The 14,156-nt window shown below is 42.1% G+C and overlaps 1 protein-coding gene across 1 annotated transcript in view; it reads right to left on the bottom strand.

Annotated features, from left to right (window-relative positions):
* Positions 1–14,156, bottom strand: part of ATF6 (activating transcription factor 6) — a 177,491-nt gene that overhangs the window by 117,404 nt on the left and 45,931 nt on the right. The window lies entirely within an intron of this gene.

The following is a 14,156-nucleotide window of genomic DNA, read 5'->3' as shown; positions in this document are numbered from 1 at the left end:
TATACTTACACACAAAGGGCTTGTTGGATTCATTTCTTTAGGGTGGATAACTTTATACCTATCTGACAGTTGTTCTACATGATAAAGGATGAACCATAGAATCTCTCACTTTTGCGCAGAAACTGATTGCTCTTTGACTCCACAAATAAATTTTGGTATTACCAAAGGAAAATGAATTCTGCCTGATATTCAACATGCAACTTGCTTCAAGGTTTTTGGTAGTTTGGTTTTCTGGATTCCCCATAGGTTTTGCCTTCTAAGGTGTAATGCAATCTGTGATCTAATCCCTTAAGACACCGCCAGATGAAGCGAAGTAATTTTAGTGATACCCTGAAGTTGTACTTGCATCTTCAAGGTAATACAACTGACAAAACAGATATATAAATACAAACATGGTTCCTCAATATGCAGCAAAAGACACTGCCACCAACTATACTCCCCCCACACACGTGCACTTACCTTCCCACACACACACCATACCCCCCCCACAATATACAAGAGTAAGACTTTATTTTGAGCTACTGTGCAATTGCCTCTATATACACTACTCAAAAAAAAACCCAATCAGAACAAAAATTATTTTTTGAAATAAAATTAAAATACATTACAGTAGATATTTGATTTCTAGTACATAATGTTTTGTTATTTCTAATTTGTTAAAATGATATCTTCTAAAAATTGTGGGTGTGTGCCCCTCAAGAGCTCACCAAAAACTTGTTAAGTGGCTCTCCAGCCAAAATAATTGCCCACCCCTGGCTTAGAGGGTGGGGGATTCTGTACCTAGAATTAACTGTAGCAAAGTCAAGTACATGTGGTTTTGGAGATCCATATGGTAGCAATGTTCTCCAAGAAGCCTTTCCATAGCCAATGTCAATTTAAGTCTCACACTAAGATTTGGTTTAAGAGGAAGTATGCAAAAAAAAAATCATTTGGAACAAAGTTTTATATTGAACGCCTCTCTCATTCTCCGAGAACACCAGACTGTGGATGACTTTCTGAAAAGTGACTGCATTCATGCCTAGAAGTCAGCAGCTGATACTATAATATATGCCAGCTGCTGGGCCCCTTGTTTAACCCATTTCATGGAGCTAGAGGTCAGATTGCTGAAAAGAATGAAAGTACCAAAATGGGCATTTAAGCCCTCTGCTTTTTATTGATCTAGTATCTGTTTTCATGCAAACATGCTCAACTTGCCCACAAAAAGCATCTGGTGAGTCGGAGCATTTTTTTTTTTAAATAAGCCCCTAGACAATGGTTTTATAGATGATGTTGGAAAAGTGCACCATGTATCAGCAATAAATTGGCTGAATATAGCAGGGAAAATCTTTGATTGGTTTGACTGTAAGGGAATGGAAATGGAAAGGGAACAGATCCTAGATCTGTCTCATAGGTGTCTGGATTTTTAGGCTTCATCATATCTAAAAAGTAATCATGTTACCGGGGGGGGGATCCAAAGAAGCTGGATTAGGCATCTTGGATCCCTACAGTGCATGAGAAGAGGCAGGCATCTCCCAGAAGCAAATCAGTGATCTGGGCACTAAAAAGAAAGCTAGCTAGCTAGGAAGGAAAAGCAATTACAGAGGTGTGTGTCTGAACTCCTGCCCCTTCCTGGAGCATATATACCTGAAATAGGGCAGAAACAATGTTCTTATTAGAGACTTAGGTAGAACTCAGATGCAGCCCCAACTCCATTCTAGACCATAGAACAGATAAATCAGGAGCTGGTACAGACTGGGGTCATTCTGAGCATGCACACAAGTGTAAATGTGCAGACTGAAGTAACAACTGTAATGATATCAAACCATACTGATATCAAGATATTATGAGTCTGTAGTGATACCAGTGTAACAAAAGCATTTCAACTTGAATCCTGCTTCATTCACAGCAAAGTTTGGTAACTAACTTTGTTTCACTACAGCAAGGGTGTCAAACTCATCCTGCCCTTGGGGCTGGATCTGGACAGTTAAAATCCTTACAGGTTAAATACAGACATGGTGGTGGGAAGAGTGGCAGTAGTTAACACAGCCACTGCTTGCCTTCTGCCACTGTCATGCATTACCAACAGTACTCCGTGGTCCAGATTTTAGCAGCAGTCCTACCACCAAATTCCTGGCCCCTCTACCAGCTCCACAGGCCACATGATATGGGTCTGCAGGTTATAAGTTTGACACCCCTGCACTAAAGGACTATGCAGATGTAACTGTTACAGCAAAACAGACAATGAATGCTCCAGAGCAGCAACTTCCACAGCTCCTTCAAAGCTGCCAAAAGTTGCATTGGCTGATACCTTAAGTTTAGGCATGGAGAGAATTTAGGAGTTCATAATTTAGGCACCAAGTGCATTTAGATGCTTCATGAGTTTTGCAGCTGCTGCAGTGGGTTTGATATTTGTGTCTAATCCGTTTAGGTAGCTAATGTACTGGTATAAGTCTAGCCCTCAGTATCCACAGAACAAGAGATCTTTTAAGGCAGAAGCTTTTTGTTCAGTGTTTGTATAGTGTCCTGCACAATGGGATGCTGTCACCTGACAAGGCTCCTACAGACAAAAATCCAAATAAATAGTATTTGGAGTTGGGCGCGGTGAAGGTAGAGGTACGGGAAGACACATTCACAACCCCTTTGTGGAAAGTAGGAGTTGGGGACTGGAGGGGAAATGGAGGAAAGGGCAAAGTGGGCACTCTGGGTGAGAGATAGGGAGGTGAGAGTGGGAAATTCTGAATGGCAGAGGGGAATGCATAGAGGTTTTCTAGCCCTAGAAATGAATGGGTGCTAGGAGGGTTGGGAAGCAGAGCCGGAGCACCTGGTCCTGGCTGACAAGAGGGAAGTGGGAGTGGGGGAGCATTTTAAAGTTCTGAGGCACAGTCGGAGGAGTCTGCCGCTTCATATCTTGGGGGGAGCTTTATTTTATACTGTAAGCTGCTCCTGAGCCTTCTTGGAGAGGCAGAACAGATAAATCTAATGAATAAATAAATACATAGGGGGCTGCACAAATTGAGGAGGCAGTGACCAATTTTACTGACAGATGGAGGGGCGAGGCACCATTTTCATGGGCTTACTGTAGCAGGCCCCCTGGCCTCTGATTGGCCCAGGGGCTCCAGTAGCCCAGTCCCTTGCCACCGACTGGTTGTGAGGACTGACCATCATGTGGCCCTGCCCCTCACCACCACTGACTGGAGAGGGGCGGAGCTGCACAACAGGCAGCTGTCTCAGCCAATCAGCAGTGATGGGCAGGGCCGCAGTCATTTTGGGCCCCACTTTATGGCAGCAGGACTCCCCTCCTCTGCAGATTTTGCAGGCATTGCCGGATTTTGCGATTTCTGCAAAATCGTGATTTCAGTAGTCCCCTATCAATCAATCAAGGCTCTCAGACACTGCAAGGGAAATGTCAGCAGATGCACTTTTATCTTGCTTTGGAAGCTGTTCTCACGACCAGAGAGATGAAAACCATCCTGTGGCAATCTATCTAATCTATTCTACAGTCACACAACATGATAGGGAGAAAACAGTAACAGTGACAAGAATGCACTTCACAAGCTGTTCTTTCCAGGGAAAGAAGTGTACACTAATCCACCCCTATCTCATAAAGCCTGAGGCACACGTGCAAATTAAAAAAAAAAGAAAAAGAAATCCAAGGCTATACTATTGCACAGGAAACAGCCACGTCTACATTTTTATGAGTTTGTATTTCTCGCCCTCATATGAAACCACCAACACAGCTGACAACAGTAAAAGCCAAACACTTGTCCCCAAACAAAAGTACTATTGCAGCCCAGAGCACCTGGCCCCCTACTAGATCCTGCAGGAATGGAAGCTCCAATTCTGTGGACGAGCGGACACAGCAAGCTGCAGAAATGCTTGCAGTCTGATCATTGTTTGACATGTATAAAGTACTTCCGAGGGTCCGAGAAAAAACCCCCAAACTACGTTAAAAAACATTCCAGTTCAGCTTTCATGAGCTATTCCCATTTATCTGGGAAAAAATATTCATTAAAAAGACAATAAATCAGTTTTTCTCAATAAAAGAATACTGCAGTATTTCAGGAGAGGACATCATTTTTACAATGGCCCTAAAAGGTAGACATTAGCTGGAATGGTGTGTGAAAAAATTCTTTACTATAGAAATTTCTGGCTAGATGCCATTACACCTCTCATACAACTAGACAGTGTGGTTTATGCTACCACACCCACCATAAAACTCAGGTGCAGGAGAAGTGCCCAAGAAAGGCTCTAGCAGAAAGGCAGGTAGAGTAAGACAATGAAGGCCCTGGACAACTACAGGGACAACTAAAGGCCACACAAGCTTAAAGAATAGGGCTAACCAGAAAAACAATTTGGTGAAAAACATTGAGGTTTTGGCATTTGGTTTCATTCTACACCAGGATGAAACCAAGCCCTTTTAACATCCGTAGAGAAACACAAAAAAGCCAATAAACCAATGATTGGGGCCCTTACCCAGGATGTCAACCCAGGTTCAAATCCTCAGTCTGCTCTAACCAGAGATTATAAAGTGTTTAAGTATGTATTCACTGTGCCAGAGATAAAATGGAGACATGCATACATACAAGCATGCAACCTACCATAGACTAGCCAATAATATAGTGTGTGGTTAAGACCTTTATTTGGAATTCGGGTCAACCACATCCCAGGTGAGAGTCCTTAATAAAGTGAGTGGCTATTGTGGAGTAGGTCTCCCACTTTTCTTCAACACCCTCCCCCAACCTGGGCCCAAAAAAAATCTCAATGAAAATTCTGTCAAAACTGACATAATTTCCACAAATTTAGGATTTTGACAGGTGGACATTTTCCGATGAGAAAAATCTTGTAAAAATTTTTTTGAAAGGCCCTATTAAATGAAACCAGTTTATTTCATGCAGCTAGTTTAAACCATAATGAAATGAAGGGAGATGAAAGTGCAGCTAAGTGAAGTGCTCATGCACACCACATTGTTGCTTAGGTTTGCACTGAGCAAAATGAATAAAAATTATGATAACTTAGTCAAATGCAAACCAATTTCCTCTGGAATAAGGGTGCGTCCTGATTTGCAATGATAGCCATTTCCAGGCCAATTTCAACTTTTATACCTCTACTGCTTTGGCTGCATGACTGCTTAAAGTTACAAGAGCTGCTTTAATAAAAGGGAAAGTGTTTATTTTCACTTTCCTCTAATTGAAAATGGCTGTATCTTTTCACTGAAACTTAAAATAATTCTTCTTTTGGCAGCAACCACACATAGGAAATTTCAGACCAAGAGGTGAATGCTTCAGAACAGAGGAGTTAATATAGGGATTTGTTTTGCAGCTTTAGCTATGGAAAGCACAGATTCTCTCACTGTTGCTATTACCCCAGCTTCATTACTTTGAAAGCCACAGAGACAAATTAGCAGCCTGAGGGTCAAGGAAGGTATTATTCAAATGCATGCTTGCAACATTCTTTGCCAAAAGAGCCTTTCCCATTAGCGGGAATCACTTATTTGTCCATAAATGACTCATTAGCCACTATTATGTTCCACATGGGCAGGTATTTGCCCTTGAACTGTGCCCAATCAATCTTTCTTGCAGGATCTCAGTGGCAGCCACCAGTTTTATCACACTCTCAAACATGTCAAGGGAAGGAGCTTTCCCTGATCCCTTGGCAAGAGTCAAGAGGTTTATCTAATTTACAAAAGGTAGATAAAGGGCAGAACAGAAAAAAACGTGAAGAAAATCCACATTCCCCTCTGGGGAGTAGAGTTGGAAAAAAATGCCATATTTTTGCCAAGGGATGTAGGTTGTAGCTGTGTTGGTCTAAGGACATAGGCAGACAAGCTTCTTTGGGTGAACGTGATATCTTTTATTAGACCAACTAAATAGTTGGAGAACAATTTTTAAGCAAGCTTTCGGGTTCAAAAACCCTTCGTCAGGCTAACAACAACTGCACACGAGAAAGAACGCACACTGGAAATCTATGAGCGACAGGAATGCCCTATTGCCTGCGGGGGCACATTTCTCACAAGTAAAACCACTCTCTCCCCAATTTTTCAGTCCTGATCCTCAAAGGAAACTTACAGAACACTTCCAAAGATGAGCCTATAAACTCCACTTCATCAACCTCCTGGACACTAAAAATCATGGACTAAATATAGACGTTGGATTTATGACACATTTTAACCTGCCTGACAGCTGACTTCCCAAGTACCTCTCCACTATTCATCCCCCTTCTCACCCCTGCCCCTCAGTCTGTCTCTCACCCATTGACTCCTCAATCTATATTTTCACTGACTGCCTGTCTTATATGCAGACCAGACCAGCCTCTCGCTTTTTTACTTTTCATTCCATCCAGGAAGAGCACACACCAACTGCTGAAATTTCCTTAGCCTGATGAAGGGTTTTTGAACCCGAAAGCTTGCTTAAAAATTGTTCTCCAACTATTTAGTTGGTCTCGTAAAAGATATTAGAGTCACCCAAAGAACCCTGGTCTGCCTATATTTTTGCCAATAAACTCATTAATTATTTCAATATGAAAGCAGTGTCCAGGAATCCTGGACACTTTCTCCTTTGAGGAAGACTGGATAAGGGGGAAATCTGAATTTTCCCTGCATCAGCAGTGAGGGTGAAGCTTTCTGATTGATACCATGCATGGGTAACAACGAGCTTCCTTGTGTGGAGGTGTATCTGAACCTCACTGATGTAGGCATGCATTAGATTCTTGGATTTTGACAAAAGCAAGGGATAGTAATTCTTTGTTGAGAGGCCCATGCTAGCGTGGTGGAATAGGGAAGAACGACTACAGGATGGAGATCAGTAGGTGACCCTGTTCAGGGTCAAAAATTCTAGGGCAGAGGGAAGGGAATTGACCCTTAAGAGATGGCTCCCTATTGACAAATTTGGTATTAAAAGCCAGGATAACAACAATATTTAAAGAAACAATAGTGACCCACGAGTTTTCTAGGTGTAACATGAGAATCGAGAGTAAGGGAAGGAAAAGGGCAAAGACTCTGAACTTCTGGTCTTTGCAGAAAGAGAGGTGCTGCTTGAATGTAGCAGGCTGAAAGAGGTCACAAACCAAAGCATGCAATCTAGTGCTTATTGGATAAGTTCACCACCCAGAGAAACTGCAGTCAATCATTTCTGTCTTCCTTCAGTTAGACATAGGCTGCATTTGGATACGCCACGTATTCTAGGCATTAAAAGACTCCACGTGGCCATAAACCCTCCCTATACTACACTGGCTGAGTTGCAGGTCGCCATTTAAAATATGGAAATAGTTCTGAAGGAACGGAGAGGAGGAGAACCAATTACTTTGTACAGACATTTGTTCAGAAACATGGATAAGTGAGACTGTGGGGGACGGGAAGGGAGAGAATAGCACTGTCCTTGTCTCTGGAAGGACTTTGGTTCTTCAAGGTATTTTATGGCACCTGGTACTTAGTTGGATTTTATTTCTCTGGTTTGCATGTCAGTTTGATAAATGTGGAAAGCCATTCTCGCCAAGAACCTGAACTGGATTTCATTTGTAAAACTGGCTGAACAAATCCTGTGCACTCAGGAGTTTTGAATACTGACATTTATGTTGTACAGTAACTCACATGCTGAAGCCAACAGTGATATCATACCAAGAAATGTGTTCAGCTACACGAGATTTTTGGGGACAAGACTCTCTAATATGAGCTAGGATTTTTCCAGTGAGAAAAAAAAAACAAGAAGTTGACATTGTTAGGAAGCACCAATCCGAATGTTCTTTTCCTCCTAACTAACCAATTCCAGACAAGGTCTGCTACAATGCCAAACACTGTCCTATCTCCTTGGTTTCTTACCTTGATGAGGACACCATTTACAGGGCCACTTTAAATCAACAAGAACAGAACCAAGTCCACTGCTTTTCAAGCACGGCACCCAAAGTGCTATACCCTCACCTCTACTGTGATGGTCTGTAGTGTCTAACTCCTCTCCTCAACTTCCAGTATATAACACAGAATCAATTAACTCAGTGAGTTCTCTAGCAGAAAATACAACCACAAGTAGTTTCCATTAAAGCAGTCAAGGAAGACACTAAGCATCAGAGCCACGTGCATTTAATTTTGCTTTGAATAATTATGTACAATTACTTGCAACTATATAACGGCCCTTAGGATCAAAGTTTGGGTGAACAGAACAAGTTTCAATTTATAGTTCATAATTCTACTCTTTGAGGTTCTATGGTGCATTTTGGTGTTTCCCCTCCACTGCCACTCACAGGAAAAAGGCAGATAGCAAAGATGCTCCACTGTCTGGGTTTGCTTCTGGGAGGTCCTTCAGCAGAGACACTGGGACTGACTTCAGACAAAAAAAAAAAAAAAAAGACTTCAATACCTTGACATTTAATCTCTAAAAAGCCTACTTTAGATCATTTTTAAAAAAGTTTTCATGAGTCCCTCTGAGCCCAGAACACCTGGGTTTATGGTTCCTATTAGTGAAGCATCTAGCAGAAAACAAAATCAGTCCCAATCAATATGCTCAAATTCCTCAGCATTTCTAACAGTTTTACATAGTTTTCCTTAATATGTGGCACATACTGCCTGTAACACTGAAGATGTTGTTGGATATTCCTGTTCTAAACAAAACTTTTACTTCTCAACACGTCACCTTTTTTACATTACACATTACATCTCTTACTTCACAGTCCAGTTATTTGCACCTTCAATCAAAGTGTTTATACTGCAATCAACATAAGCCTGTAGTAGTACCCCACTTTTCTGTCCAACTAGAAACACAAAAAGTCTCCTTCCACTAACAAAGGGGCTTCAAAATGTAACAGCAAGTTTTAGCAAGTCATGAATGGTTCTCCCTGGGAGTACCTCTTTTAATATTCTACTAAGTAGTCATGGATCCCAAAGTATTAAAATGTTTCTTTAAAATTACTTTGTTATGAGAGGGTGATCATGATAGAGCTTTTTAAAACCTGTACTTCTAAAATTTTGTCTTCTCATTTTTTTTACAATGCTGACACTTTGATAGCTATATTTCTGAACTCAAGATGTACTCTTGCAAGCAAATAATTGAGTAGCCTGAAGTCCACAGGAGTGCCTTAAATGAATAACTTTGTTTATGCAAGTCTTTACAGAGTTCAATCTCTGAACGGATTAAGTGATTTAATTTTTATATGTTTCTCCCCCCACTCCCCTCTATTTTTTTTTAATGGCAGCCAGGGAAACTAGAGTCATTCTCCCTGAAAAAGCAAGAAAATGATATAATGCAGGTAAATGCACCAACTACACATGTTGCTCTTTCAGCGCTGGCAAAATCCAATATTCCACAAATTAACGTATTTATTTTACCACAAGGAGACAGACAACGGAATGGAATGCTTGTGCAATGAAATAAGCACCTTTGCCACCAAGTGTACAAGTCAACATTAACGTCTATGTGCAGACTGTGGAGTAAGACTGTAATTAGGGGGGCAGTCTACACCCATGGCCTGTAAAACAAATATTCCTTTTCACCCCCCCCCCCCACTCCTTGGCTAGTCTGCTGTAGGGAAAGGGACTGATACTCTGTATGACTTGCCCACAGAAATGCATACAACAGCACACTGGTCAAGGATTCTCAGACTGTCCCAATGATATACCTCAACCCTATCCCGGTCTCCAAAGAGAGAAGACTTAGGCTCCAAGGTCCACAAAATCCTTTGCCTGCCAGCTACAGTGGTCAGCTGGGACAGTGGTTTTATATTATGTACACTTTCTCTTTGGGAGCTAGTATGAAATTACCATTTCATTTCATATGGGCTTCAGATGGGGAGCATTTTTAGTCACAGCAGAGTTCGCTTGGATTCAAACTAGTGAGCCAGCAAAGAATTCCACTGGGCAATTTTCTAGTCCCTAAACCATGCAGTACTATAACAGATTTGGGTAACAGAGGTGCTTGACAAAGGCACTGTCCTGAAATGGCTTGACAGAACGATCCTGACACTAATGGCAAGTAACTTCTTGAGAATCTGTATATTCTTCCCTCCTCATACTGGAACAGCAACTGAATTCAAATTCCACATGAAAGGACAAATTCAGTAGTCAGCTGGAGTTGACCATTTCATGTTTTTTTCAAAACAGACATCACCACCACAAGGACTAGAATGAGCCAGAATGTCAGGAGAACAAACGCCAACAAGCTGCTAGGATGCTGTGATGAAGATGCGACCATGAATAAGATAGTAAACGGTAAATAAATTTCTTCCCCTGATGCACTAGTAATTTGTAACTCCATCTGCACACGCAGCCAGTCCCAAACCAAGTCACACATCCATGACTATCGACGTTGAAGAGAATTCAAACCCAGTTTCAAGTTTCCTAGCTGCTGCCGTCCCACCCAGACACCAATGCAGACCGGATCTAAAGTCCCCCAGTTAAATGTGCAAAATTTGGAGCTGTTCTGCAGGTCAGATCCATCTCAAATTCATTTGCTCAAGTGGGAGTTGAAAGTAACTTTAGTTCTGAATAAGAGAGTCGCCATTCACAAATACTGCAAACAAATCTGCCCTAATGAACAGCAGGCTACAGTCCTGGAATGCCTACCTGAGACAAATCTTGCTTAGGTTTTTGCCGTGCCTCCTAAACTGCTTGAAGCAGTGCCCCACGTTCCCCTGGGAACAGGGGCCAGCTTGTTAATATGGAACTGCCTGCATTCCTGATCCACTGATCTAACAGAGCTTCCCCCTTCACACTTCATCAACTCCTCTTTGCTCTTTAAACAAGAGAAATTAATTGCCCTTCACCTGTCACTGCTAGTGCAATTCTGATGTACGAGCAAACAAATGTGGAGTTATATACTAACACTATACACCCGGCTCAATTAATTCTCCTAAATCCCTGAAGACAGAGGATGTAATGGAGGCTTGCAAAAGCACAAGGAACACTCATCAACCAGAACAGCAATCCTTTTTTATTCTCCATCACTTGCAAACTGTACAGACAGCCAGAAACCCAGTGCACAGAAATAACAACTTATGCTTTTCTGTTTAAAGAGATGTTTTGGCAACCAGGCCTGCTTTAGACAGTCCTGTCAAAGCCTGCACCTGCAGGCATCTCTGGGGTGCAAGGATCTCCCCATCAACACTCATGTGATTCAGTGTTCATACTCCAGTGTTACGTGGTAGGGAGTATCAACTGCATTGTCCTGAAAGTAATTTCAGTGACAATATCAATCCTTTTCTATACCAGCCCTGGCAGGGACAAAGCACAAGTACCTCTCCCATCTACTTTTAACAGAGAAAATCTCCATGCCTCCCATTTCCTTTGACCCTGTGTGCATGTACACATGTGCATGTGTGCACCCCCCTCCCCTAAATACCATGAACACATGTCTTAGCTCAGAGGATAAATCTCTGTCCCTATTAGTTTCATGACCTTACCATCATTATCAGGGAAATGTCTGAAAAGTACAGAGGACAAGGCTGGATGCATAGGTTGTTTATACAAGTGCTCCAGGAGGTGTGGGGAGGTGCTTTAATTAGTGCAGCTCTGAGAACCGCGTTAATTAAAAGTCCCTGGAGCATTAAGTTCATAGCATCCCCATACTGAAAAATGGTGGCGGGGTGCTTTGAACTAAAACTCGTTGAACGAGCTTTAAAGTACCCCGCCACCATTTTTTGGTGTGGGGATGCTGATACACGACGCTGGAGGCTGCTGGAGTGCGGTAATTTCCACACGCCAGGACATTCAATTAATCAAGTCTGCTCCGACGTGCCGCAATTACAGTGTGTCAGAGCAGGCTCCCTGCACATGTATGGGAGCCCAAAAGTGCCATCTTTCATGTAATGTACATTTTAAGGATCAGAAGGTTCACCTCACAGATGTGGTTATGGGGCAAGCAGAGCTTAAGAAGCAATGGTAGAGGAAGCATTAGCTATGGCTGTAAACAGTTAATTCTGTAACACACCACCCCATGCATACACAGAATAATATGGCATTATAGAAATGCTTAGGAGCTCTAGGCCTCTGCACTCAGGTTTACCAGTGCAAGTTCAACTCCCCATAACCCTATCCTGAGGGAGCATCACAGATTGGCCAAGAGTTCTCCACTGTGCCACACCAGGTGGTGCATTTCCACTGCACCAACCAGCTTAGGTCCCATGCCCTCCAACACCCCAGTAACGCTGGCTCAGTTCCTGCCAAACCCCTCTATATGATGCAGGGCTCCAGTGTTCAAATAAGTGGAACAGCTATGCTTTACTGAACAACATTACAATCGTGCAACAATAAAGCCTGTGTAAAGGGGACTTTGCACTGAGCAAATTAAAATTTTCAAGCCCAGACAAGGCTATAGAGAGTACCCAATTGATTAAAAATTGTAAAACAGGTTCATTTAATTCATACAGAAAAATACTTTTAAAACAGGTTTTTATACTTTGAAACGGGTATAAACTTGCTTATGGCACTAGATATAACAAAACACAGGGGTGGGAGGCTTTGATGCATATGGCAGATGTGAAGGTTGCAAGGTACCAATCAATCAAAGGAACTGAATGTTGACAGGAAGGAGATTTTCTTTTATGAAGATGTATAGCCAGTGTTGTAAAATGGTATAAAAGTGGAATAAAAACAAAATACACCAATCGTTTGAATTTGGGGAAGTTTTACTAGTGTGTGGGGTATACTATTCTTGAGATTACAAAGCTGTTTTTGCAACCAACCAGAATGTAAAGATGACAGGAACTTGCAGTAGCTTTGACAGGACAGTTCTTAGGGAAACACAATTGCCTATCCCAGATTATATGGTTCCCAAGCCAGGTGAAACAAGGTCTACCTGCCACTGTCTGAACACTACTAGCCCTGGATGAATACCTGAAGCACAGATAGGCTTGTTCAGAAGAGCACTCCAAAAGGATCTATAGGAACCCCAAGAGGCCAGCTCAGCATGACAAAGACTTTGAAGGAACAGTATCAACTCTAATCACCAACATAGGTGCTCATTCAACACCACATGTTCATGGATTTTCCATTATATTCTTGAGCTATTTCTTAATTCTGAAAGGTGAATCAGGAAAGGGATTCCTTCACCTCTGTATCTTTATCCTGAGAAGGGGTACAGGCACCACAATGGGAACCTACAGCCCCTGCCCCTACCCTCATACTCCTCTTCCAATTCCTATGCTCATCTCTACCTCCTCCAGTCTCTGTTTGTCATGGTCTCCTTAAGCATACAATCGATATGACTTTGCTATGACTACAGAGGCAAATTATAGAAAATGCCCACACAACCATTCCAGCAACACCATGCCAGGTTCTCAGAAACCTCTGTATTTTGGAGAGAGGGAAAATCTAGCTGAATAATTCGCCAAGCCAGGAAAATAAAGATAGGGTCCAGAAGTGAGTAACTGGTACACATGTTTTGCTTTTGCACTTCTAGTCACTTCAAGCCAGAGACAGAAGATATGTTTTTCTAATTTTTGCTATTCTTCTCCAATTCTTCATGTGCATTTCTATTGTTGTGCCTAATTAAACAGACTTAGTCTTTCAAAGAACCTGTTTATTAATGCCAACTATCTAAATCTAATAACGCTGTCTCCAGCAATACTTCATAGCATCATGCATGGGACACACCATTTTTTTTTTAAAAAGGACATTCTATACAGATGGAAATTATGAGGAAGAGATGAGTGGTTTTTTTTTTTAAGTGAATAGATTGTATGAGCCTGAATTATTCTGACTGCTTTGTTTTCCCTCTTTTTTTACATGTGCATGTGTGTAGGAGAGAGGGGCAGGGATAATGGGCATGTCTGTTGCCCGTTGCTGTGAAGCATGCCTTACCTACTCTCTCTGGCTCCACATACCCCAAATCCTAGAAGCAAGGCAGCAGAGCCGTTTCAGAATGGTCCCATGTAGCCAATAAGCACACCCGGGGCACGGTGCCCAACAGCTGCTCTGGGCATGTACTCAGCACTACTCTGTAGAAGCTGCCCCATCGTTAGGATCTGGTGCACACAGAGCTGGCAAGAGTGGGTAGGTTGTGGCTTCTGCCAGCCATCCTAGGGGTGTCATAGTCCATTGCTTAATATATGCCCAATAATTTGTTTAGAAAAGGCAGCAAAATGACATCCTGAGCAACAATTCCTCAGATGCAAGCACACTGCAGCAAGAGGAAAGTGCAACATCTAGGACTATTTAATGTGCTATTTAAACAACTGCCTCATCATCAGACCAGGGT

Source organism: Crocodylus siamensis, chromosome 5 (assembly GCF_052110815.1).
Source record: "Crocodylus siamensis isolate JL-2025a chromosome 5, ASM5211081v1, whole genome shotgun sequence".
In the NCBI taxonomy this organism is placed as follows: domain Eukaryota; kingdom Metazoa; phylum Chordata; order Crocodylia; family Crocodylidae; genus Crocodylus; species Crocodylus siamensis.
This window is presented reverse-complemented; position numbering and strand designations above follow the sequence as displayed.